Below are 26,519 nucleotides of genomic sequence, written 5' to 3' on the forward strand. Positions count from 1 at the left end.
CAGCTGGCGGAAATGGCGTTTGTTGCCCCGCCAGCTGGCGCGGAAATGCGGCGCATGCGCGGGAGCGTCAGCGGTCGCTGTCAGTTTCCCAGCGCATGCGCGGGAGCGTCAGCGGCCGCTGTCAGTTTCCCGCGCATGCACAGTGGGGAGAGTCTCTTCCGCCTCCGCCATGGTGGAGGCCGTAGCGGAGGCGGAAGGGAAAGAGTGCCCCCACGGCACAGGCCCGCCCGCGGATCGGTGGGCCCCGATCACGGGCCAGGCCACCGTGGGGGCACCCCCCGGGGTCAGATCGCCCCGCGCCCCCCCCCAGGACCCCGGAGCCCGCCCACGCCGCCTGGTCCCGCCGGTAAATACCAGGTTTGATTTACGTCGGCGGGACAGGCAATTCCTGGGCGGGACTTCGGCCCATCCGGGCCGGAGAATCCAGCGGGGGGTCCCGCCAACCGGCGCGGCCGGATTCCCGCCCCCGCCCAATCTCCGGGAGCGGAGACTTCGGCGGGGGCGGGGGCGGGATTCACGGCGGCCAACAGCCATTCTCCGACCCGGCGGGGGGTCGGAGAATGACGCCCCATGTCATTGTGTTTAGACCAGTGTTTCAAATATTTTTCTCCTTTATCGGGCATCTTGATACCAGATTTTAGGGTTTTTTTGGCCTGGTATTTGGGTCAACAATCATCCTTTGCTCCAGTGACAGGTTTTTTAACTCAGTCAGCCCAGCCATTTTCAGCTACTCAATTTTGGACCATGTGTTACAGTCTTCCAGCTCCCTAAATGCCTTATTGCTTTGAATCGCAGTCTACCAAACAGCATTCTGCGGTGACATCGCACTGTCCTCAAACCTGTTATCTTGACTCTCATGACTATCAGGTTGCAAACTCTAACCCTTGGTCCCAACTTCAATTCTATGTCTTCAAACTCTGTTCCTGCATCCCTCTTTCTCCCTCAGAGGTGTAAGCTGTCACAGAATGCTTAAACAGGAATCCTCCAATATATTGTATTAACTTTGTCGCTCATTGCTGCTTTTGCAAACCAAAGTCTTACTTTTTTTTAAGATTATCAGTCAGGCTCGCAGTGTGGCTCACTTACGCATGCTGGAAGCCACATATATTCGCATTGAGGACCCTGTCCTTTGCAGACAGAAGAAACATGTCCACCTTTTTCAACAAAATAAAAGTTCATTCCCCACAGCAAAGCATTGACCAATCAGAGTCGACTTGCCTGATTTAAAATTTGAACAAAAGCTTGGCAGTTAACTGTTCTGTGCTGCATTCCCCATGGTAATACCTCTGCCAATCAGATTCCACTTGCTAAGCAATTGGCAGTATCTACTCATGCAGTATAAATTGTTGTCCCTTTCTACTTATGGTATTTCTTGCGAGCTGCCCTGATAAGTGAAAGATGATAAGCTTCGCTAGCATGTCTCTTTTTACAGCAATGCTTACTTTTTAGCTCAAACATTAAAGACTTTTACTTTAAATGACAAACACTTCAAACACTGAAATGTAAACTGATGGTGAAATCAGCAAAACTCAGCTGATAGCCTTCAAGCTTTGAGGCAGCAACAAAGATAAGGATTATTAATTACCACTGCCTGCTATAGAGTTGCTGCAGTGCTCACTAATACATGAATTTATGAATTCACTGGTGTGGTGCTTCATTAATTTTATGATTTGTAAGTGTGTGTTACTTTATTATATTAACTTGTTTGTATTCCCACTGATTCATTAAATCACAGATGCCCCCTACACTTAATTTATTCATTCTCTGGTTCACTGGTCTCTATTGCTCCACTAATATATTAATTTGTGGTGCCTAAAGCTCCATATATTTATTGATTCAATACAGTCCAGATCTTGGGCGAGATTCTCCGACCCCCCGCCGGGTCGGAGAATCGCCGGGGGCTGGCGTGAATCCCGCCCCTGCCGGTTGCCGAATTCTCCGGCACCAGATATTCGGCGGGGGCGGGAATCGGGCCGCGCCGGTTGGCGGGCCCCACCCGGCGATTCTCCGACCCGGATGGGCCGAAGTCCCACTGCTGGAATGCCTGTCCCGCCGGCGTGGATTAAACCACCTCTCTTACCGGCGGGACAAGGTGGCGCGGGCGGGCTCCGGGGTCCTGGGGGGGGCGGAAACGGGGCGATCTGGCCCCAGGGGATGCCCCCACGGTGGCCTGGCCCTCGATCGGGGCCCACCGATCCACGGGCGGGCCTGTGCCGTGGGGGCACTCTTTTCCTTCCGCCTTCGCCACGGTCTCCATCATGGCGGAGGCGGAAGAGACTCCCTCCACTGTGCATGCGCGGGGATGCCGTGAGCGACCACTAACACTCCCGCGCATGCGCCACCCGGCAATGTCAGTTTCGTGCCAGCTGGCGGGGCACCAAAGGCCTTTCTCGCCAGCTGGCGGGGCGGAAATCAGTCCGGCGCGGGCCTAGCTCCTCAAGGTTAGGGCTCGGCCCCTCAAGATGCAGACCATTCCGCACCTTAGGGGCGGCGCGATGCCGGACTGATTTGCGCCGTTTTTGGCGCCTGTCGGCAGGCATCGCGCCGATTACAGAGAATTTCGCCCCCTGTTTTTCTAAATTTACTGCTGCTGATGAGAATCATTGCTACTATTGCTAAAGTATAGAGCAACTTGGGTGTCTCCATAAGACCATAAGACATAGGAACAGAATTAATCCATTCGGCTTAGCGTGTCTGCTCCACCATTCAATCATGGCTGATATGATTCTCATCCCCATTCTTCTGCCTTCTCCCCATCACTCCTGATCCTCTTATTACTCAAGAACCTATCTACGTCTGTCTTAAAGATACTCAGTGACTTGGCCTCCACAGCCTTCTGTGGCAGAGTTCCACAGATTTATCACCCCCTGGCTAAGAAATTCCTCCTCATCTTTGTTTTAAAAGATCATCCCTTCAGTCTGAGGTTGTGCTCTCTGGTTCTAGTTTTTCCTACTTGTGGAACCATTCTCTCCACATCCACGCTATCTAGGTCTCTCTCTGTATCCTGTAACTTTCAATAACATCTCCCCTCATCCTTCTAAACTTCTATGAATACAGACCTAGAGTCCTCAACCGCTCCTCATATGACAAGCGCATCATTCCAAGGATCATTCTTGTTAACCTCCTCTGGACCCTTTCCAAGGACAGCACATCCTTCCTTAGATACGGGGCCAAAAACTACTCACAATACTCCAACTGGGGTCTGACCAGAGCCTTATATAGCCTCAGAAGCACATCCCTGCTCTTGTATTCTAGTCCTCTCAACATGAATACTAACATTGCATTTGCCTTCCTAACTGCTGACTGAGCTTGCATATTAATCTTAAGAGAATCTTGAACTAGGACTCCTAAGTCCCTTTGTGCTTCTGATTTCCTGAGCCTTTTCCCATTTAGAAAACAGTCTATGCCTCCATTCTTCCTACCAAAGCACATAACCCCATAGTTTTCTACGTTGTATTCCATCTGCCACTTCTTTGTTCACTCTCCCATCTTGTCCAAGTCCATATGCAGCGCCTCCCACTTCCTCAATACTACCTGTCCCTCTGCATATCTTTGTATTATCTGCAAACTATGCAACAGTGCCCTCAGTTCCTTCTTCCAGATCGTTAATGTATATTGTGAAAAGTAGTGGTCCCAACACCGACCCCTGAGTCACCGGTTGCCATCTTGAAAAAGACCCCTTTGTCCTCACCCTCTGCCTTCTGACAGTCAGCTCAACCTCCAGCCATGCCAGTAACTTATCCTTAACATCATGGGCTCTTAACTTATTTAACAGCCGCTTATACGGCACCTTGTCAAAGGCCTTCTGGAAATCTAAATCGATCACATCCACTGGTTCTCCTTTGTCTAAATTCCTTGTTACCTCCTCAAAGAATTCTAACAGATTTTTCAGACATGACCTCCGCTTGACAAAGCCATGCTGACTCAGTCCTATTTCATCATGCACTTCCAAGTACTCCGCAATCTCATCTTTAATAATGGACTCTAAAATCTTACCAATCACTGAAGTCAAGCTAATCGGCCTATAATTTCCCGTCTTCTGCTTCCCTCTCTTCTTAAACAGGGGTGTTACATTAGTAATTTTTCAGTCCTCTGGCACCCTCCCTGCCTCCGGTGATTCCTGAAAGATCACCACCAATGCCTCCATAATCTCCTCAGCTATCTCCTTTAGAACCCTGGGGTGTAAGGACGTCAGTGATTTTCCTGAAATTCTGGTATCCCACTTGTGTTTCACTGTGAAAACTGATGCAAAGATTTAACACTGGTGGCAGCATGGGCTTTATATTCATACTGCTGCTGCATAAGAGTAAGAAAATAATGGCATAAACTATAGGATAAGGCTATCCCCAATGACCCAAGAGTCAATGGTGCATACTGTCACCCCTTCAAACAATGTAGGGTATACCGACCCCGACAAGATAAATAAATTATGATTAAGCCTGAGGAATGTACAGTTAATATGCAGGATTCGGGAAGATGGTAGAGTAGCGGTAATGTCACTGGATGAGTTAACTAGAGGTCCAGCCTAATCCTCTTGGGGCACAGGTTCGAATCCCACCATAGCAGCTGATGGAATTTAAATTCAATTTATAAAATCAGGAACTGAAAACTAATCTCAGTGATAGTGCCCATTAAACAATCAGCGATTGTCATTAAAACCCATCTGGTTCATTAATGTCCTGTAGGGAAAGAAACCTACCATCCTTACCTGGTCTAGCCTACGTACTTCAAGCCCACAGCAATTTTCCTCCGAAATGGCCTAGAAAGCTACTCAGTCCAAAGGACATTCGGGATAAGCAGCAAATGCTGGCCTTGCCAATGAAGCCCTCATCCAATGACTGAATAAATTAAAAAACACTTATTTGAGCTTTGGAGCTTCTGTAATCTCTTCCAATTTAGAATAGGCATTCAGGTTGTGATGCAGATAGTCAGCGATGCCACCTGTGGCTCCACAACCATTGAGATAGATATTCTGGGCTCTTTCCTGCTGCTTTCTTCATTCTACTGAGACGCGATCAAGTATTTTGCATAGAAAAATGTTGTTTGCTTTATACATATACAGAGATATGGTGGCATTGTGATTATGATAGTGAACTAGTCGTCAGGAGAGATGACTTCAAATTACACAACAGTAGCTGTGGCACTTAAATTTAGTTTAGCTTTCTTTATAAACTGATCTACCCTCTACTTCTAAAACAATTAAAATTTGAAATAAAACAAAACTTTCTGGAATTATGGCAGGTCACTCATCATCAGTGGAGGGAGAAAAGAATGCTCTTTTCATCAAAAGAAAGTTCTTTCATTAGAACTAGCAAAACATAGAGGTTTTAAGTATGTAGCGAGGCAAGGAAATGTTGAGGCGGGTGCAGGAGAGGAAAAACGAAAGGGAGGATCTAGGATAGGATGGAAAAGAGAAGAGATTAAATAATAAAAAGGATGATTGTGCAAGGCCAAAGGGCATGGTAATGAGACTGTAAAGAAGCACAAAGATGGCTCTATAGAGACAGTTGTGATCTAGGATTAAGTAGGATTACATAGCAGAAACAGGCCATTTGGCCCAATCAGTCCATAGTAGAGTTTATGCTCATCTGACTCTACCATTCTAAAACTATTTATTCCTTTCTCCCTCAAATGGTTGTCTAGCTTCCATTCAATGCATTTCTACTATTCACTTCTACCATTCGCTGTGGTACCAAGTTCCACATTCTGAACACTCTTTGGTGAAGAACTTTCTTCGGAATTTCCAATTGGATTTCTTGGTGACTATCTTGTATCGTATCTTACAATCGCTGTACGAAAATAGGTTCGCTCAAAGTGGATCCCTTGAAGAGAAATGCTACACAGTCTTCAACAGTGTCCTCATCACTTACAGCTAGCACAGCGATGACTCTGACACTGACCACTCCGTGGCATGCTGTAAGGTCAGGCTTCAACCAAGGAAACTCTACCGCTCCAAGTAGAAAGGTTGTCCTGGAATCAACACCTACCGTATCTCTGACCGAGAAAGAACCCAAGAGTTCCTCAACATCCGCGATAGGCTCTTTCAGTCAAGAACGTTCAAAGCCAGTTGTCAAAGTGGGATCATCTGTGCAACACCATCTACAACTCTGCATTGTCTGTGTACAGGAAAAATTATCACAGGAATGTTGATGATTTTGAGGGTATTGGTCTGAAATTGAACAGTCACTGCAGCCCAAAGGAATTTTCTTGTCCCACCAACACCAACCCCCGCCACAGGTTCCCCAGCAGCAGAGGGTGCAAACAATGGGAAACCTCATTCAACTAATGGTGACCGCCTTTGCGGAGGGGGCAGAAAATCCCATCCAGTGTCTCTATCCTTTTTTTAATGTGGCAACTAGCACTGTAGAAATTGTCAAACTCAATACAAGTCTGGAAAGTTGTGAAGTACCTAGCTGAATGCCAAAGTGTTCTGTTGAAGCTCACGTTGAGCTTCACTAGTACAAAGTAGGACAAGCGTGGTCAAAATTACAATACCTTCTAATCCTGCTCCTGACTGCAAGAGCAATGAACTCAGTGAGTGCTGAGTGTATTTGCTTAACTGCTTTGAGCATATGCCCAATAAGAGTCAGGAGCTAAAAAAAAGAAATGCTGACCGAGAGAGTTTCAGGGGAAGTATTTGAAGGCCAAGGACACTATTTCCAGATATGTTTGGAGTTGGCCAATGATCAGGGTTTTTCTCGGGAGGTGAGCCAGCATGTTAAGGAGGTGAACATGTGGAGAAAGTAGTGAGAAGCCTTGAGCATAAGGTTAGTGACCCTGTGAGACCGTGTATTGTATTACTGCAGTTTTGATTTGCATTTTGTGTAAATCTGTCATTTCAAAATTTCAAATTATATTTCACTTTGGTTTCAATACTCTTCATGAAAAATCAACTCTTACATAGGTTTGTCTCCTGATTTTGAAGGTGTTGATTCTTGCTGAGGTTCGGTGCCATGGGTGTTTGCAGAACGCGATTTGAACCTTCAGGTCTGCATTGGTGTAGCCACTGGTTACTTAGCTATTATCTAACAAAATATATTGCGTCTGTGCATCAGTCCTGTCAACTTTTATAATTTTATAATGGGATGTGGAACTTAAGTTCAGTTGGCAGATGAGATAAGTTGGTGTTCTCATTAGGACAGAGAAGTTAGCTTTCATAGAGATGCTCTAAAACACGAGTAGGTATTTTTCCACATTCAGTTAATGATTTTCCTCTGTCAACTCATTTTTCAGTTTAGTTTTTTTTACTATTTGGTTAATCATTTCCCTTTTTTTGTTTTTTTAAAAATACCTCTACGTCTTGGCAGAATTGTTGCTCTCTAACAGGTTTTGTTTTTGTTGGGTAAAGCAAAATTAATTATCTGTGCTTAATTATGCAACCAGTTTTATCCAGAAAAATAAACAGTTGCATTTTGTTCCGGGAATCTTTGGAATTGTGATAATCGAGGAGCGGCGGATGTACCCACATGACTTCTATTTAATTACCGGCCAAAGGTCTCTATCCTCTGATCGATTAATAAAACAGTTGCAGTCACTCCAAAATGGTAGAGATTCCCAGGAGGAATTTCGATTGACCTTTGCTTCAATTATTTCCTTCAAAGAAAAGACGGGAAGGAAAAAATTGGCCACTGGAGAGCAGCAGATTGAACATGTTGGTGATGTCATGCAGCCACCTAAATGGGTACTGCGAGACTGACATCCATCCGGTCTCTACCTACTGACTGTCCACCAGGTCTCCTCCACCTGGTCACCATCTACTAACTGTCCACCTGCTAACTATCCACTTGTTGACTGTCCACCTGTAGACTGTCTACCTGGTCTCCACCTGCTTCCCATCCACCTGGTTCCCTCCACATATTGACTGTCCACCTGGTCTCCTCCATCTGTGGATTTTCACCTGGTCGCTTCCACCTTGTCTCCTCCATCTGCTGATTGCTGTCCTGTTCTCCTCCACCTGCTGGCCATCTTTCTATCTGTTTCCTTCACCAACTGACTGTCCACCAGGTCTCCTCCACCTGCTGACCATCCACCTGGTCTCCTCCAGCTACTGATTGTCCACCTGTTCTCCTCCAGCTGTTGACTCTCCAGCCGTTTCCTTCAGCCGCTGACAGCGTGTTTCATGCTGTATTTTTCCATTGTTCTTATATGAGCCACTTATTGTGGCTTTCACCTCCAGTCCCCCTATTGGGCTGCACATCTGTTTTCAAGTTCAGAGCTTACTACCCAAATGCAAACCTTAGTCAAAAAGCAGATGTGAAAATGGTGGCTAAAGACAATTATTTTTAACTTCTAAAACTTGTCTGGAAGTTATGTTATTGAGAAAAAATGTTACTGTTTTTTGCCTGGAGAATCACAGAATTATGGAAACATAAACAAAAAGGAACAGAAACAAGAATGTTTGTTTTACTCACATCGTTTTCTCCAGGACATTGTAGAAATGAAGACTCTCGTGGAGTTTTCAGCCAAATGGCATGGGTGTAACAGGCATGCTGGTAATTTCAAAATTCAAAAGGCAATTCAAAGAATGCACACCTCAAGAGATTTGCTAAATGATGCACAAACCAACCATTATTCAAAGGTAGTCATTATCATATCTTCAATCTTAGTGTCATCTCCAAACAACTTCATTTCTTTCTAAAATCCATTAATATCACAGAATTCTATGACACAAAGAGAAACAATCTGACCCATCATGATTCTACAAACTCTTTGAAAGCTAACTGTCACGTGAGAGTACCTTTAAGAAATGGATGTTTATCAAATAGCTATAGTGGATGTACATTTAAGAAATGGGTGTTTAGCAAATAGCTGCAGTGATGTCAGTGTGTGGATGGAGCTGAGCTGTGACTCTGCTTTTACTTTCCCTTTGAGCAAAAAAGCTGGTGTGTGTCTGTGCGTTTTAGTTTTGTATTCAGAGTTGAAGAAGCTGCAGTCACAGCAAGAAGGTGCATTGATCTCTCTCTGCAATCTAAAGACTATCTTCAGATCATATGAGGATTTCAAAGTAATACACGTTTCTGTAGAGAATTTAAACCTGCTGTCTTTCTGTAAAAAGGGTATTTTAGACTTATGAATGTTGTTAGGAAAGTTATGATGGGTTGCTTATAGAATATTGTATATGTGGGGATTATTGGTGTTGATAGTTGTTAAGATATTTACTGTGGGTTTATAAAGTGTTAACTGGATTCATAAATAAACATGGTAAAGTAAAGTAGGCCCTTGTGCTCCCCATAACTACAATCGATTAAAAGTCGTGGGTCAGATGAACTCCATGATGTATTTTGGAGTTTTCTAAATCCTGGCCCACAACATAACTAATTACAGAATCCCAGAATCATAGAGTTGCTATGGCGCAGAAAGAGGCCATTCAGCCCATTGTGACTGCACTCGCTCTCCAAATGAGCAATATGCTTGGTGTCATTCTCCTTACTTTTTCCTGTACACTTGCACATTGTTTCTACTCAAATAATCATCGAATGACTTCTTGAATGCTTCTGTTGAACCTTCCTCACCAGACCTCCATGCAGTGCATTCCAGACCTGAAACACTCGCTGTGTGAAAAAGCTTTTTCTCACATCACATTTACTTTGTTTGTAAATCACCTTGAATCTGTGTGCTTTCATTCTTGATCCTTTTACAAGGTGGAAAGTTTCTCCCTATCTACTCTGTCCAGGCCCCTCATGATTTTGAACATCTGCATCAAAATGTCTCTTAGCCTTCTTCTCTCCAAGTCCCAACCTCTCCAATCTATCCTCATAACTCCAGTTTCTCATCCCTGGAATCATTCTTCTAAACCTCTTCAGGACTCTCTCCAGTGCATTCACATCATTCCGATAGTGTGGCACCCAGAACAGTAGATAATACTCCAGTTGAGGTCGAACTGGTGTCTTGTGTAAGTTCAACATTACCTCCTTGCTCTTGTACTCTTTAGTAAAGCCCAGGATACTGTGTACTTTATTAGCTGCTTTCTCCATCTCTTCTACCATCCTCAATAACCTATGCACATGTACACCCAGGTCCCTCTGCTCCTGCACCTCCTGAAGGATTGTTCCCCTTATCTTATATTGTCTCTCCATGTTCTTCCTACCAAAATGCATCATCTCACATTTCTCCACATCAAACTTCATCTGCCACCTATCTGTCCGCTCTACAATTTGTCCATGTCCTTTTGAAGTTCTACACTGTCCTCTTCACAATTTACAATGCTTCCAAGTTTCATATCATCTGAAAACTTTTGGTTTTTTAAAAAATATTTTTACTCTCCTCCTTTTTCACATTTTCTCCCAAATTTACACTCACCAACAATAAACAATAATCAGCAACAAATATGTCAATCCCCATAACAATAACAACAATCCCATCCTCCAACCAAGCCCCAAACATTAGCCCGCATTTTTACATAAACAAATGACAAAAAGGAATCAGAGATTACCCATAGTCACCCTTAATACACACAGCCCCCCTCCCCCCAACCCTCCCACCCATCCCCCCCAACTAATGTTCGATGTTATCCAGTTCTTGAAAGTGCATGATGAATAATGCCCATGAATTGTAGAACCCCTCCGTCCTTCCCCTCAGTTCAAAATTAACCTTCTCAAGAGTCAAGAATTCCAATAGATCCCCTCGCCACGCCAGGGCGCAGGGTGGAGAGGCTGCTCTCCATCCCAACAGGATCCGCCTTCGGGCGATCAATGAGGCGAAGGCTATGATATCTGCCTCCGCACCCGTTTCCAGCCCTGGCTGGTCCAACACCCCGAATATGGCCTCCCGGGGACCTGGGTCCAGTTTCACACGCACCACCTTGGAAATTACCCTTAAAACCTCCTTCCAGTAATCCTCTAGCTTTGGACAGGACCAAAACATATGAAAGTGATTAGCACCCCTCCCCCCCACTCCCCCTCCCCGCAACGCTCACACACATCTTCTACTCCTTCAAAGAATTGGGTCATCCTCGCCCTCGTGAGGTGCGCTCTATATACCACCTTCAGCTGTATCAGCCCCAACCTCGCACATGAGGTGGAGGCATTCACTCTCCAGAGCACCTCACACCAGACCCCCTCCTCTATAACCTCTCCCAACTCTTCCTCCCACTTTGCTTGATCCCTTCCAGTGGTGCCTTATCCTCTTCCAAAATAGCTCCGTACACCGCTGACACTGCCCCCTTCTCCAGTCCCCTTGTCGTCAGCACCTCCTCCAGCAATGTGGAGGCCGGTTCCTCCGGGCAGCTCTGTATCTCCTTTCTGGCAAAATCTCGAACCTGCATGATCTGCAAACTTTAAACGGTCCCCTCCACACAAAGATCTCGATCATTAATATACATCAGGGAAAACAAGCGGCCCAATACTGACTCCTGGGGAACTCCACTACATGTATAACTTTTCCCATGTGACTACTAATTCTATTCTGAGTAATTGTTTCTGCAAGCCTCTCGACCAGTGAAGTTAAACAGACTGGTCTGTAATTGATAGGATACAACCACCCTGATTTCCGGAAGCTATGTATTTCAGAACAATTACAGCTAAGGTAGTAGCGGAGAAGTTGATGCAATTCTTCACACACTATAGCCTGCCTCTAGAAGTACAATCTGACCAAGGTTCTAACTTGCTGTCTAAAATTTTCCAGAGCGTAATTCGCAGTTTAGGTATCTAAAGCCTATCACCCACAAACTCAGAGAGTTTTGGAGAAATATCATCAGACTCTCAAAATCATGATTAAGGCCTAATGCCATGTATAGTCAAGAGATTCGGACAAGGGATCAGATTTTTTTTACTATTTGTTGCCAGGGATTCTCCGAACGAATGCCCATTTAAATTGGTCTATGGCCATGAAGTGCCCATTAAAGTTGATGAAAGAGAGGTTTCTAAAATAAGACTCCTCCATGTTGGATTATGTGCCCATGTTTCTGGAAAGATTCACAGGAGCTTATCAGGTATCCCAAGAGCTTTTAAAGATTTAACAAGCAAGAATGAAAATGTGGGCAGCCAAACATGCCAGGTTCAGAACATTCCAAGCTGGAGATGAGGTACTAGTATTGTTGCCTTTGCAGGGCAAACTTTTGGTGCATTTTGATCCTGGAAAACCAATCATGTTGACATTTAACACATCTCCTTATGGTATAAGGGCTGTTTTATCTCACAAAATGGGAGATGGTTCAGAATGCCCAAATGCCCTATTGCCTTTGCCTATGTGGCCCTTTCTGAAGCAGAACAAAACCACGCACAAATTGAGAAGGAGAGCTTACCGGTTATATTCGGTGTGAAGAAATTACACCAGTATGTATACAGTCGACCGTTCAACATAGTGACTGACCCAAGCCATAACTGGGCCTGTTTAAGGAAGACAAGTCCTTATTGCCCATAGCCTTGACAAGGGTGTAGTGTTGGGCCCAGCTTACAATTAGCTTTTCAGCACCGGCCTAGGACAGAAACTGCTCTTACCCAAGAGCATTCTGCCATCACCGGTACCCCAAGAGATCATTCCAGCCCTAAACATCCTAGACACCCTACCAGTGCCCGCGGAGCACATCTGCATCAAGACCCAAAGAGATCCTGGGTGGGATTCTCCGGTCACCGACGGCGGAATCGCGTTCGACGATCAGCCGGAGAATCCCCGTTTCCGACCAAATCGGGGATGGCACTGCTTTCGCAATGCTCTGCCCCCTCCAAAGCGGCATTCTGTTGGAATACGCTGCACGCCGTACCGATGGCCTCAGGATGTTGCCTGAGGCTCACCCTCCGATGCTCCGGCCCTGACCAGCCGAGTTCCCGACGGCGTGGGTTTCTCATGGTCTCACCCGTCGGGAACTCGGCGTGGCAGCTGTGGACTCAGTCCAGCGCCGCCACAATTGGCGGAGGGCCTTTCCGCGGGCAGCGGGGACATTGTCAGGGGCTGGGGGCACTTTTTGGGGGCGGTTTGGGGCTCACGAGCCGGCCAAAGAGGGGGCACTATTTTGCAGGCCGGGTCCACAAGCGGCCGGCGCCATGTTGCATGGAGCAGCCGTTGCAGGCCGCTGCGTGGCTACGGACCCGGCAATTCTCCGGGGTGTATCGGCAGCTAGAGCCGGGTGCTCTATGCTGCCGGCATGCTAGCCCCCGGCCAAAGGAGGATTGGTGGCCATTTTACGATGTTTTTTCTGTCGTCAAACGCCACCGTTCCCACGCCGTCGTGGGGACATAGTCTCAAAATCAGAGAATCCAGCCCCCTGTTCTATTTTTCATAATAATAATCTTTATTATAATAATCTTTATTATAATAATAATAACTTTTATTTGCGTCGCAAGTAGGCTTACATTAACACTGCAATGATGTTACTGTGAAAATCCCCTAGTCCCCACACTCCGGCGCCTGTTCGGGTACACTGAGGGAGAATTCAGAATGTTCACTTCACCTAACAAGCACATCATTCGAGACGTGTGGGAGGAAACCGGAGCACCCGGAGAAACCCCACGCAGACACGGGGACTACGTGCAAATTCCGCAGAGACAGTGACCCAAGCCGGGAATCGAACACGGGTCCCGGGCCCACCCGAGCACTGTGAAGCAACTGTGCTAACCAATGTGCTAGGTCAAACGAATGATAGTCTGGCTGGAGTTACATGAAGTACGAACAGCTGAGGACCCGCTTTACTCGTCAAGACGAGTTGACATGTGAAGATGGCATGATTCTCTGGGGATCACAGGTGGTTATCCCACCTCAGGATAGGGGGGCCCTCCTTCAAGAGTCACATGGTGCCCACCCAGGGCAGACAAAGATGAAGATGTTGGTGCGTAGTTACATCTGGTCGCAAGGCATAGACAACAGTGTCACTCTTGCCAAATGCAGCAAGCTTAGCCTCCTTCCACCACCCTTCACCCTTGGGAATGCCCAGGCCAGGGGCTAGCGTCCACATGGATTATGCAGGTCCATCTTTAAGCAAAATGTTTTTGGTGTTGGTAAGGTGTTTTCTATTTATGGGCTTCCCAAGGCAATTGTTTTGTACAATGGCACCACCTTCACCGGCAGTGATTTCCAGCATTTTGTGAGAGCAACTGGCATTCCACACATGAGGATTGCCCGCTGTGATGAATGTAGGAATTTCAGATATACTGCATTATATGTAGTTGGTGCAGTAACGGTATGTGAATCCTGCAGTCATGTTTTTAAAAATCCTCGTTTGAAAGGCAGCAGACACCTTTTGGAGACAGTGATGCAATTAAAATGTCGTAAAAGTAGGATCATAATTCTTTCCAGCCATGTATATTATTTGCTGCAGCTGGGCTAATGGAATTTTGTTTCTAATAATTGGGTTCCCAGTAGAGTGGATAATTGAAACATTGGGTGTGATTCAGTCGTACTACTCATTTAAATACCTGGAAGCTGGATTCACCCGGCGCCGGGGACTCAATGTCCATTCCTGGGAGACGTCGCCAGGGTGCCATTTAGTACTGGTCCATACAAACATGGTCCAGGTGTAAGGGCACCAATGAGTTCTCCCAGGCCATTGGTATCCTCCAGGTGACAGGGCCAGGGCAGGGTGGTACCCTGTCTGGAACCCTGGCAATGCCAGCCAAGAACCCTGGTGGTGCTAGGGGTCAGACCCTGGCTTTGCCAGGTAGAGCAGGGTGAGGGGTCATTCACGGGAGCCCTCAAAGCTGGGGGGATGCAGGGGGTTCACAAAAATGGGGTGGGCCTGAAAGGGAGGGGAAGACCGGGGAAGCTGGTCAAAACGGCACCCCGATCTGCAAGGAGCCTTTTGTGCATAATTTTTGGGTTGGTGTACTAAAGAACTTAAGTGGGGAGGGATGTGCTAGCATGGCCCCTTTAAGGAGGCGAGCTCCACTGACCATGTGGCAGGCTCGGGGCCAATCGCACGGGGGCACACTAACACCAGTCAATGGGGAGTTTGCGTGGGGCCCTGGGACCAGGGCCCGGGTAGTGTGTACTAGGGAGCTGAAGAGTAAAGACCTGGGCGCAATTCTCCGGTATCGGCGCGATGTCCGCCGACTGGCACCCAAAACGGCGCAAATCAGTTGGGCATCGCGCCGCCCCAAAGGTGCGGAATGCTCCGCATCTTGGGGGGCCGAGCCCCAACCTTAAGGGGCTAGGCCCACGCCGGACGAATTTCCGCCCCGCCAGCTGGCGGAAAAGGCCTTTGGTGCTCCGCCAGCTGGCGCGGAAATGACATCTCCAGGCGGCACATGCGCGGGAGCGTTAACGGCCGCTGACAGCATTCCCGCGCATACGCAGTGGAGGGAGTCTCTTCCGCCTCCGCCATGGTGGAGACCGTGGCGAAGGCGAAAGGAAAAGAGTGCCCCCACGGCACAGGCCCGTCCGCGGATCGGTGGGCCCCGATCGCAGGCACCCCCCGGGGCCAGATCGCTCCGCGCCCCCAGGACCCCGGAGCCTGCCCGCGCCGCCTTGTCCCGCCAGTAAGGTAGGTGGTTTAATCTACGCCGGCGGGACAGGCATTTTAGCAGCGGGACTTCGGCCCATCCGGGCCGGAGAATCGCAGGGGGAGGCCCGCCAACCGGCGCGGCGCGATTCCCGCCCCCGCCGAATATCCGGTGCCGGAGAATTCGGCAACCGGCGGGGGAGAGATTCATGCTAGCCCCCGGCGATTCTCCAACCCGGCGGGGGCTCGGAGAATCTCGCCCCTGTTGCGTAGTGTTCTGTACCTGTTATCTAACTGCCTTGCCTTTCATCAATAAACCCCTTTTGTTAACTACTATTAAATACTGGAAGCCACTACAGAATCTCTCTGTAATTTCCCTGTAGATTTGTTCCTCTACAGGCTTCCCACTAGATGCCGGTCTATAGACTACACTGAACAATGTAACTGCACTGTTTTTGTTCCTTATCTCAGCCAAATTGCTTCTGTCCTGGAACCCTCTGGGAATCCTCTTTCTCCAGCACTGCAATGCTTTCCTTAAACAATATCACCACCCCTCCTGCTGTTAAGTTCCAATGGTAACACTATAATGAGAACTAGAAAGCAGGTCTTAACTTCTTTGACTCCAATTTTATTGTGTTCTGGAAACACTTCAACAACAAAACAGTGCCATCTGTCTCCTCTTTCTATATTGGTGCAGTTTATTAAACATTAAGTGCAGTCTATTAAACAATCAAAACCTCAGTTCTAACAAGCACTGGTGAACATTAAGTTTTTCCCAACACCTGCTTCCCTTTCTTTCTCATTTTTTCTGAACACTTTGTACCCAGGAATATTTAACGCCCAGTCTTGCCCGAACTTGATCGAGGTCTCTGTTATCACAACAAACTAATATTTCCAGAATGCAATCTGTGCCTGTAACTCCCTAGTCATATTTACTATACTCTGCACATTCACATCTGTACACAGTAACCCTAATTTAGACTTTGTCACTGATTTCAACTTCACCTATTAACTTACTACTCTCTACACGAGTGCTATCTCTCCCTCCCAGTATTTTGTCCAGCCTGGTATTCCTCACTAATATGTTTTCTTTTGTTTCCTACACCCCTGCCGATTTAGTTTAAAGCCTTTCCTCAAGATACTCATACTCAGCTCTGTACAGGTGAAACCCATTCAGCTTGCCCAGGTGCCATCTTCCCCAAAGCCAGTCCCAGTGTCCCAGGAATTTAAAGCCCTCCCTCAACATTCCTTAAGTTGATTGAAACATTCAATCATTTGCCATCATAAGCAGAAAAAAGCATGAGCACTAGGTAATCCAGAACCTCGTTAGCAAATGACCTACACCATTCATTTTGGAATAATATGAAGTGTTATGACATTGTTTTAAGAGAGAATATGTTCATGAATAAGTAAGCAGGCCGAAAACCATGCAACCAGCAGACATTCTTCAGAGGAGCTTATAGTTTAGCCAACAGCATGTGGTGTGAAGGAGTTGCAGCTGTACTCCCGTATGAACAATAGCTGTTGACTTTTTATAGTAAACCTGTCCCCTGAGCAATCCTGAATTGCATCTTCAAATAAACTGAACTTACACTTAATTTAGCAGTCCTATGTGAGATTGGTAAATTATATTAAGCAAACATAGAAGTACAACATGGTGTGCAGCAGTGGTTCCTGTTAAAGAGAATGATGAAGATTTGATGATTGCAGCTTGTGATAATCTTCATGAGGACCATGAAGGATCTATCCCCCCATGGGCTTGTAGAGTACAAGTTCCCGTTGTAGTGGGCGGAGGCTCATCCAGCTGGGACTTGTTAGTGAAGCCTTTAAATGCTGCTCCCAGCCCCGGACCATGAGTTCTGATAGTCCCGGACTGGAACATTTGTATTGTATGCCATGGCTTATCTTTTGAGTTAAAATAAATCTGTTTAGCCTTCTTCTTTGTGTCTCCTGGATTACTACAATGGTGATGAGAATCAAGAACCTGGGCCGGGATACTCCCCTACCCGGCGGGGCAGGGGGTCCCGGCAGGATGGAGTGGCGTAAACCACTCCGGCGTCGGGCCGCCCCAAAGGTGCGGATTATCCGCATTTTTAGGGGCTAAGCCCTCACCTTGAGGGGCTAGGCCCGCGCCAGAGTGGTTGGCACACCGCCGGCTGGCGGGAAAGGCCTTTGGCACCACGCCAGCCGGGGCCGAAGGGACTTCGCCAGCCGGCAGAAGTTCGCGCATGCGCGGGAGCGTCAGCTCCACGTCGGCCATCGCGGAGGCTATGGCCGAGGCGGAAGAAAAAGAGTGCCCCCATGGCACAGGCCCGCCCGTGGATCGGTGGACCCCGATCGCGGGCCAGGCCACCGTGGGGGCACCCCCTGGGGCCAGATCGCCCACCGATCGCGATCGGGGCCCACCGATACGCGGGCGGGCCTGTGCTGTGGGGGCACTCTTTCCCCTCCGCGTCGGCCATAGCCTCCGCGATGGCCGACGCGGAGGTGACCCCTCTTCCCGCGCATGCGCGGGGATGACGTCAGCAGCCGCTGACGCTCCTGCGCATGCGCGGACTTCCACCGGCCGGCAGAGTCCCTTCGGCCCCGGCTGGCGTGGCGCCAAATGCCTTCCACGCCAGCCGGCGGGACGGCAACCGCTCCGGCGTGGGCCTAGCCCCTAAAGGTGAGGGCTTGGCCCCGCACCTTTGGGGCGGCCCGACGCCGGAGTGGTTCACGCCACTCCGCCCCGCCGGGTAGGGGAAAATCCCGCCCAAGGTCAGTCCAAAGATGTGCAGGTTAGGTGGATTGGCCATGCTAAATTGCCCTTAGTGTCCAAAATTGCCCTCAGTGTTGGGTGGGGTTACTGGGTTATGGGGATAGGGTGGAGGTGTGGGCTTGGGTAGGGTGCTCTTTCCAAGAGCCGGTGCAGACCCGATGGGCCGAATGGCCTCCTTCTGTAAATTCTATGAAATTCTAACTATCTGCGAAGCCCAGCATTCAGCATCATTAAGAGTTTACCGTGCTCGGCAGCCCCGGACTCAAAAAACTTTAACGAACCGGTCGAGTTATTGGCAAAGCACTATGACCCAAGAACATCAATAATTCTCCAGTAATACAGATCTAACGCAGCTGGAAGGACCCCTGGAAAATTTGTGATGCAATTCCTGACCAGGTTCAGGAAACTGGCGGAACGCTGTGAGTATGGGTCTTCCTGAGATGCTACTGGACTGATTTATTATGCAGGATAAACAATGTCGTGACACAAAGGAAGTTACTAGCAGAACACACCCTAACCTTAAAAGAGCCATAGAACTGGCGTTGTGCCTGGACAATGCAGAGAAAAGTGCCCAGGAGCTGCAAAGATCATTGGACAGTAGTGTGGTCAGTGTGAGGTGCCCCCCAGTTTCCCTGCTGAGAGCAACCACGTACCCCACCCACCGCCTGGTTGCCACTCAGTCAAGGCCGGCACTCAAGAAGATGGATGGATGGCGGGGAAATCCCAAATATATTAGGGAAGCTTCCCCAGAGGACTTCAGAGAACAGTCGCAAGGCTGCTGTACCCATGGCTGAAGGACATGCCCAAGGCAAGGCTGCCAGAATCAACAGTACACATGCTACCCAGGCCAGAAGCCAGAGCCACCTCAGGCCCAGGCCTTACAAATCCACCAGCCCAAACAGGGCGAAATTATACAGTTGAACTGCATCACCCCTCGTGGTCTATAAGAGTTCATCGGAAAATACCCCAGGGTATTTCAGAAAGGCCTCAGTAAAATAAAGGGAGCAAGGGCAAAAATCTATGTAGACCCCGATGCCCTACCTAAATATTTCTGGGCATGACCAGTCCCCTAAGCTTGGGAAGCTCCACTTCCCAAGGTGGAGCTGGGACTGGAGGATTGGAGAGTCTTGGCATCATATGCCCAGTACAATCTGTGGAATGGGCAGTGCCAGTAATCCTCGTCCTCAAGCCTGACAAGTCTACCCGCCTTGGTGGGGACTATAAATTAACTGTGAACAGAGCCTCCTAGCTAGACTGGTACCCCATATCATGTATTGAGGAACTCTATGCAAAACTGGCAGGAGGCCACACTTTTATCAAGATTGATATTGGCCACATGTACCTCCAGCTAGAGCTCAATATGGCATCTAGAAAATACATAACAATCAATACCCATTAGGCCTTGTATGAGTATGCTCGCCTGCCTTTTGGAGTTTCGTCGGCATGCACCATTTTACAGCAACTAATTGAAAATATCCTTCATGGGCTGCTTAAGGTGGCACTGTACCTAGATGATGTGTTAATCACAGAAATCATGAGAAAATAATATCTGGGAAACTTGGCAGAGGTCCTCCGATGATTCTGGAATGTGGGTGTCTACCTCAAGTGGGAAAAGCGCATGTTCCAGGTGGGCGAGGTGACATACCTCGGATACCACATCGATAGCACAGTGGTTAGCACTGTTGCTTCACAGCTCCAGGGTCTAGTTCCCAGGTTCGATTCCCAGCTTGGGTCACTGACTGTGCGGAGACTGCACGTTCTCCTCATGTCTGCGTGGGTTTCCTCCGGGTGCTCCGGTTTTCTCCCATAAATCCTCATAAATTATTAAGGGAAATTTATCCATAACGTGGCTACCTTACAGGCACCCTTACACACATGGTGAAGAAGCGCCAGAAGTGGTGATGGCAGGAGCCGCAGGACAAAGCATTTACAAAAGTGAAACAAAAGTTGCTGTGGTGTTCTCTGTCTATAAATTCAGGATGGTTGGATAGAGTTCACAAAGACCACAAAATAGCTTTAACTTGAACAAAGCTATACATTTATTAACACTACTTAATTGGATTCAACACTTACTCCTATATAATACACAGTTGATAATTTAAAAAAATAAATTTAGAGTACCCAATTCATTTTTTCCAATTAAGGGGCAATTTAGCATGGCCAATCCACCTACACTGCACATTTTTGGGTTGTGGGGCGAAATCCACGCAAACATGGGGAGATTAGGCAGCTCCACACGGACAGTGACCCAGAGCCGGGATCGAACCTGGGACCTCGGCACCGTGTGAGGTGCCGAGGTCCCAGGTTCAATCCCGGCTCTGGGTCACTGTCCGTGTGGAGCTAGCCACTGTGCCACCGTGCTGCCCTCACACAGTTGATAATTAACATATAATCTACACTCACCTACTACTAATCTCTGCACTATTATAAACTATGATTTGCTCTCACTCACACTAACTTTCCTTCAGCCTGTACTCCAGCTATCTCCTTCACTTCTCCTCCACAAGGCTTGACATCAATGTCGTATACACGTGTAACTCTAGCTCCCTCTAGTGGCTGGTCCAGGCATTTCATTAACCCTTGCAGTTCTTACATTTATGATAACGTCACAGCTGCTATCATCCAATATTTTGCCACACTACGATCCCACTACACAGTTGGCACTAGTGTGCAATGCCTCTCCGTGCGGTGTATGGGTAGTCTTCTCCCATCAATGGGATGATGGCACCAAGTGACCAATTGTACACGCATCACGAAACTTGGCAGATGCTGAACTACACTGTTCCCAAATTGAAAAAGTGGGATTAGCCATATTTGGAGGAAATAAATTCAACCCATACATCTACACCCAACACTTTACGATATTCATGGGTCATGCACCCCTGTTGGGCCTTTTTCTGGAGGACAAAGCGATCCCCCCACAATTGCCTCGGCTCGGACCTAACGTTGGACACTATTATTGGCTGCCTATGAACCACACTGGCACACACATCACCAATGTCCTGAATCACCTACCGTTGCCCACAAGCTTGGCCCCTCCACCAGTAATAGAAGAAGTCATAATGACACTAAACTTGCTGGATACCCTGCTTGTGTACGACTGTGGGCTATGTACTGACCAAGAACATTAGGATTTAAGATATTTTGCAACTTGTGTAAGCCTCATAAATCTGTATATTCCTGTAATGACATAATGTGAGTGAGCAAATAGTGTATGATAGTTAATATTATTTTGTTTAATAAATGTTTTATTCTTTTGTTAAAAGTTATCTGGCAGTCCTGTACTCTGTCCATCCACGTCTCTAAACAGAAAAGTAACAGTTATGGTCTATTTAGCCAGGGTTCTATTCTGGGACCTGACTGTCCATTAGTAACATCAGATGGGATTGTAACAATTTTCATCAACACAAGTGTAACCAACTTCAGGAGGAAATAGCAAATGATCCACAACTGAAAGCATTATGGGGAGTCATTGTAGAAGGTTGACATGGTACGATAGAAGAAGTGCCAGATGTTTTTGGCCATACAGAGACGAACTAGGTATTTCAAGAGGGTTGGTTTTCAAGGGAAAACAGGTGCTTGTACCCAAAGCTCTTAGCAAGGTCATATTGTCACAGTTACACCAAGGGGAAATGGGATTGGAGCAAAGAGGGTGTCTGTTCAAGTGTTAAAAAACAAACGTAGTTTAAGGGATTTATATTTGTACTGGTAAACATCAGTTTTAAGCGGTTTAATTTAATGTTTCTGTGCCTGGAAAGATAAAACCTATAGCTAAGTTCATGCTGGACAAAGGTGCTTGTATGTGTGGTGTTTGTAAATTCTATTGTGCTTAGAGAGGGTAGCGGCATGAAGAATGAAAAGTAGTAGCAGTGGTTGCTTAGGAACTGGTGGCACTTTTAAGGATAGTAAAGCTTTTAAGTTTTATTTTTAGCTGGATATATTGCTGTTGGAGACAGGACACTGAGGAGTTAACATCTTTCAACTCTGCCAGGAGAAGCTGAACAGGACAAGGGAGTTGCAACTTTGCAGACACCCTAAGCAACAGGTTACGGTCCAGTTAACCAGGGAATTGGGACAGAAGGAATGTTTACGATGACTGCAGTTAAGAGAACAGAGACCAAGGTATTTATCAGAAGAATTCAAGGAAGAGTAAACAAAGTGTTCTGAGTTAAAGAGACAATTTCAGTAACCAGATTTAAAGTGGGACAACAGACTTCAGAGTAAATGGAATTGTACTAGAGTCTGGGAATCGAAAGTTAAAGCAATTGTGAACAGTTTGTACAATAGACAAGACAAAGAAATCCTGAAGGGGAAAATCCTGGATTGGATTCACTGTTAAAAGGTGAGCTTTGTTATTTGGACAACCTAGGCTGGATTTCGGAATTCAAACTTCTAAAGGAAAGCATTATTTTGAGGGAAAATTTTGAAGTGTGTTTTTGGGAGTGTAATTTGGAAACTCTTATGTAACAATGATCTGGGGTGGGATTCCGAGGAGAAAGCCACAGACACTAACTTGGGTTCAGAGCGGAGTGCATGTATTTGACCACAGTCATCCTGTGATCCTTAAAATGGACCTTTTGTGTCAATAAAAGCATTGTAGCTTAAGATGTATTTTGTAATCTGTGTTAATCTTGAAACCTCTGTTTAATTGTTAAGCTAACGGGGGAGTAAAGGAGTATTGTACTATAATCCATTTTTTTCATGTTTAATAAAAAAAATTCCTATTGTTAAAACTAATTAGTGATCCTGTGACTTTACCTCCATGTTGTATAAAGGAAAGTAAACATTACGATCTTTTAAGCCAGTGTTCCATTCTGGGATCTTCCCATTCAGTTATAAATCAATTGAGATTGTAACACAAGGTATACTATGTAGTGACCAGGGATCAACAATGATATCAAAAAAGCAATGTGGATAAGCAAAGTGTGCCAGAATTGCCAGCTAAGTTACACCCTCACAAAATTTAGGCCCTTGGTCTAAAATCACAATTTTCAGTTTGTTCTGTGTGCCTGAAATGATCACATCAGACAGTGGGCTATAGTATACTGGCAGACCTTACAGGCACATGAGGTATTAAATAGGGTGTAAACCATATGACAGACTCGCCATGTTATCTCAGATCCAACGGCCTTGCTGAGCAAATGATTCACTGTGAAGTCATTAATCATAAACTGCAAGGAAACACAGCAAGAGCTCTGTATCATTATGTAACATTCAAGAGCACCAGTGAAAATCATGTTCAGAAGGCAGGTGGGATAATTTTGCCAGGCCATCACCTGTTCCATTTCTCAGAATTACAGGAGAATCGTCTCGACAAACAAAGAAGAATGAAGACAGTGTATGGCCGGCATGCAGATGTGGGATTGCTTAGTCTACCCCTAGGACCCAAAGGCTCGATTCATACAGCCTACCGAGGGAACTTGGTTAACCACAGAAGTATCTAGAGTCTGCAATGAGCAAATGAAGTCACAACATCAAATGGAGCAAAGTTAAGAAGGACCAAAAACCAACTAAGGGAATTGTACAACTGTATAACACCCAGCAGTCTAGCTATGTCCAAAACACATGCAAAGATGAATTCAGATAGTGAAACTGTGGAATATCATCAGTAAAACAATCAGCATTCTGACAGTATACCAACATACCTGCAAGTCGAGAGCACCGAAGTGAGGGGCGGCATGTTGGTGCAATGGTTAGCACTGCTGCCTCAAGGACGCAGGTTCGATCCCAGCCCCAGGTCACTGTGTGAAATTTGCACATTCTCCCTGTGTCTGCGTGGGTCTCACCCACATAACCCAAAGATGTGCTGGGTAGGTGGATTGACCATGCTAAATTGCTCCTTAATTGTCAAAAAAAGAATTCGGCACTTTAAATTTATTTTTTAAAAAGAATATCGAAGTGATATGATTAGGAAAGCCACATTGTTACGATATCTGAGAGGATTGTTCAGCCACCTATATCATAGAGACTCTTAAACTCTTGAATTCTTAATTTCTTAGAATAGAATAGAATCCCTACAGTGCAGGAAGAGACCATTCAGCCTATCGAGTCTGCACCGACCCTTAGAAAGTGCATCAAAAACTGTCCACTGCCCTGCCCTATCACCATAGCACCATCTAACCTTTGGACACTAAGAAACAATTTATCATGGCTAATCCACCTACCCTGCACATCTTTGGACTGTGGGAGGAAACCGGGGCACCCGGTGGAAACCCACGCACACACGGGGAGAACGTGCAGACTCCACACAGACAGTGACCCAAGGCTGTAATTGAGCCAGGGTCCCTGGCACAGTGCTAACCACTGTGCTAACTCTTGAACAGAGATTTGTTTTTTATGCAAACAATTTTCACAACTATACTACCTATAGGTATTTTCACTCTTTATATAATATTATCTTGGAAAAAGTGAAATATTGTGAGATCAATTTGAGAGCAAATGAAATGATGTGAGAGGTTCATCTGAATGTTTTTGTTAACAATAGCTATTGAATGTTCATATTGTACGGACAGGACAGAGAGAAACTGAACTGCTTTGTCACCTCCGTGTCTGTTTGTAGGCAGAGGCGTTTTGAATTATTTTTAAACTGGGCTGTGGGACATTTCCCTAACCTCTCAGTTTGTGAGATCCAATTTAGTAATAACTCACAGCAAACTCGCATTATAATGAACTCAGAAGCTTATTATTCACATTCAAACACAGGAGGGGGAGAGTGTTCACACACACATAAACATATACAGTAAGAAGGATGGAGAAAAGGAAGATTTATAACTAAGGGCAACAACAGTAAAAGCACGGCAGAAATTAATATGAGTTCACATGATTTCCAGAGTTCAAGAAGTCAAGGTCCAGAGGCTGCTTCCTGTGTGGCAGACTTCAGTCCAAATGAGTTCCTGGTTGGAGACTGCAACACGAAAAATCTTTGAAACAAATGACCCTGCAGCACAGTGAGATTTCTATTCTTAGGTTGCTTGACAGGCAATGATCAGAGACTTTTAAAAGTCAGGCTACAAGAAGTTGAAATATGGTGGCCAGCTGCTTGCTTCAGCAGGCTGCTGAAGTTCTTCCCAGTTGGTGTTAGAACAACTATCTGAGGGTTTCTCAATTCGTAAAGGATTAAACAGATTTCAAAATGGTCACTCGAGTCATGTGATCTTCTTTCTCCACTATGATATCGAAAGGGATGCTTACCCATTTTGTCATTGGGACCCTGTGTGAGAACCTCTCTGGCTACATCGAGGGCATCTTGAAACCCATCATACAAGGAACACCTAGCTTCGGTCGCGATACAACGGACTTCTTACAGAAGCTCAGCACCCACGGACCAGTTGAACCAGGAACATTCTTCGTCACAATGGATGTCTCAGCACTCTACATCAGCATCCCCCATGATGATGGCATTGCTGCAACAGCCTCAGTACTCAACGCCGACAACTGCCAATCTCTAGACGCAATTCTGCAACTCATCCGCTTCATTCTGGATCACAACGTCTTCACCTTCGACAACAAATCCAGACACACAGAGCAGCCATGGGGACCAAATTCGCACCTCAATATGCCAACATCTTCATGCACAAGTTTGAACAAGACCTCCTCACCGCACAGAACCTTGAAGCGGCGTTATACACCAGATATATCGATGACATTTTTTTCCTTTGGATCCACGGCGAAGAATCACTGAAACCTACACGATGACATCAATACATTCCATCCCACCATCAGACTCACCATGGACTATTCTCCAAAATCGGTTGCATTCTTGGACATACTTATCTCCATCAAGGACGGTCACCTCAGCACTTCGCTTTACCGCAAGCCCCCGGATAACGTCACGATGCTCCACTTCGACAGCTTTCACCCAAAACACATTAAAGAAGCCATCCCTTATGGACAAGCCCTCCGTATACACAGGATCTGCTCAGATGTGGAGGAGAGTAACAGACATCTACAGACGCTGAAAGATGCCCTCCTACGAACAGGATATGGCGCTCGACTCATCGATTGACAGTTTGAACGCGCCACAGCAAAAAAACGCACCAACCTCCTCAGAAGACATACACGGGACACAACTGACAGAGTACCCTTCGTTGTCCAGTATTTCCCCGGTGCGGAGAAACTACGACATCTTCTTCGCAGCCTTTAACATGTCATCGATGAAGACGAACATCTTGCCAAGGTGATCCCCACACTCCCACTACTTGCCTTCAAACAACCGCGCAACCTCAAACAAACCATTGTTTGCAGCAAACTACCCAGCCTTCAGAACAGCGACCACGACACCACACAACCCTGGCATGGCAATCTTTGCAAGACGTGCCAGATCATCGACATGGGTACCACCATTACACGTGAGAACACCACCCACCAAGTACGCGGTACATACTCGTACGA

At 46.6% G+C, this 26,519-nt stretch overlaps 1 protein-coding gene across 1 annotated transcript in view; it reads left to right on the forward strand.

Annotated features, from left to right (window-relative positions):
* Positions 1 to 6,628: 6,628 nt before the first annotated feature.
* Positions 6,629 to 26,519, forward strand: part of gdpd2 (glycerophosphodiester phosphodiesterase domain containing 2) — a 351,510-nt gene continuing 331,619 nt past the window's right edge. The window contains exon 1 of the mRNA XM_072505507.1: positions 6,629 to 6,767. The gene's annotated coding sequence lies outside the window, so the exon portion shown is untranslated. The remainder of the gene's footprint in view (positions 6,768 to 26,519) is intronic.

The sequence above is a fragment of the Scyliorhinus torazame genome, chromosome 5 (genome assembly GCF_047496885.1).
Source record: "Scyliorhinus torazame isolate Kashiwa2021f chromosome 5, sScyTor2.1, whole genome shotgun sequence".
NCBI lineage: Eukaryota > Metazoa > Chordata > Chondrichthyes > Carcharhiniformes > Scyliorhinidae > Scyliorhinus > Scyliorhinus torazame.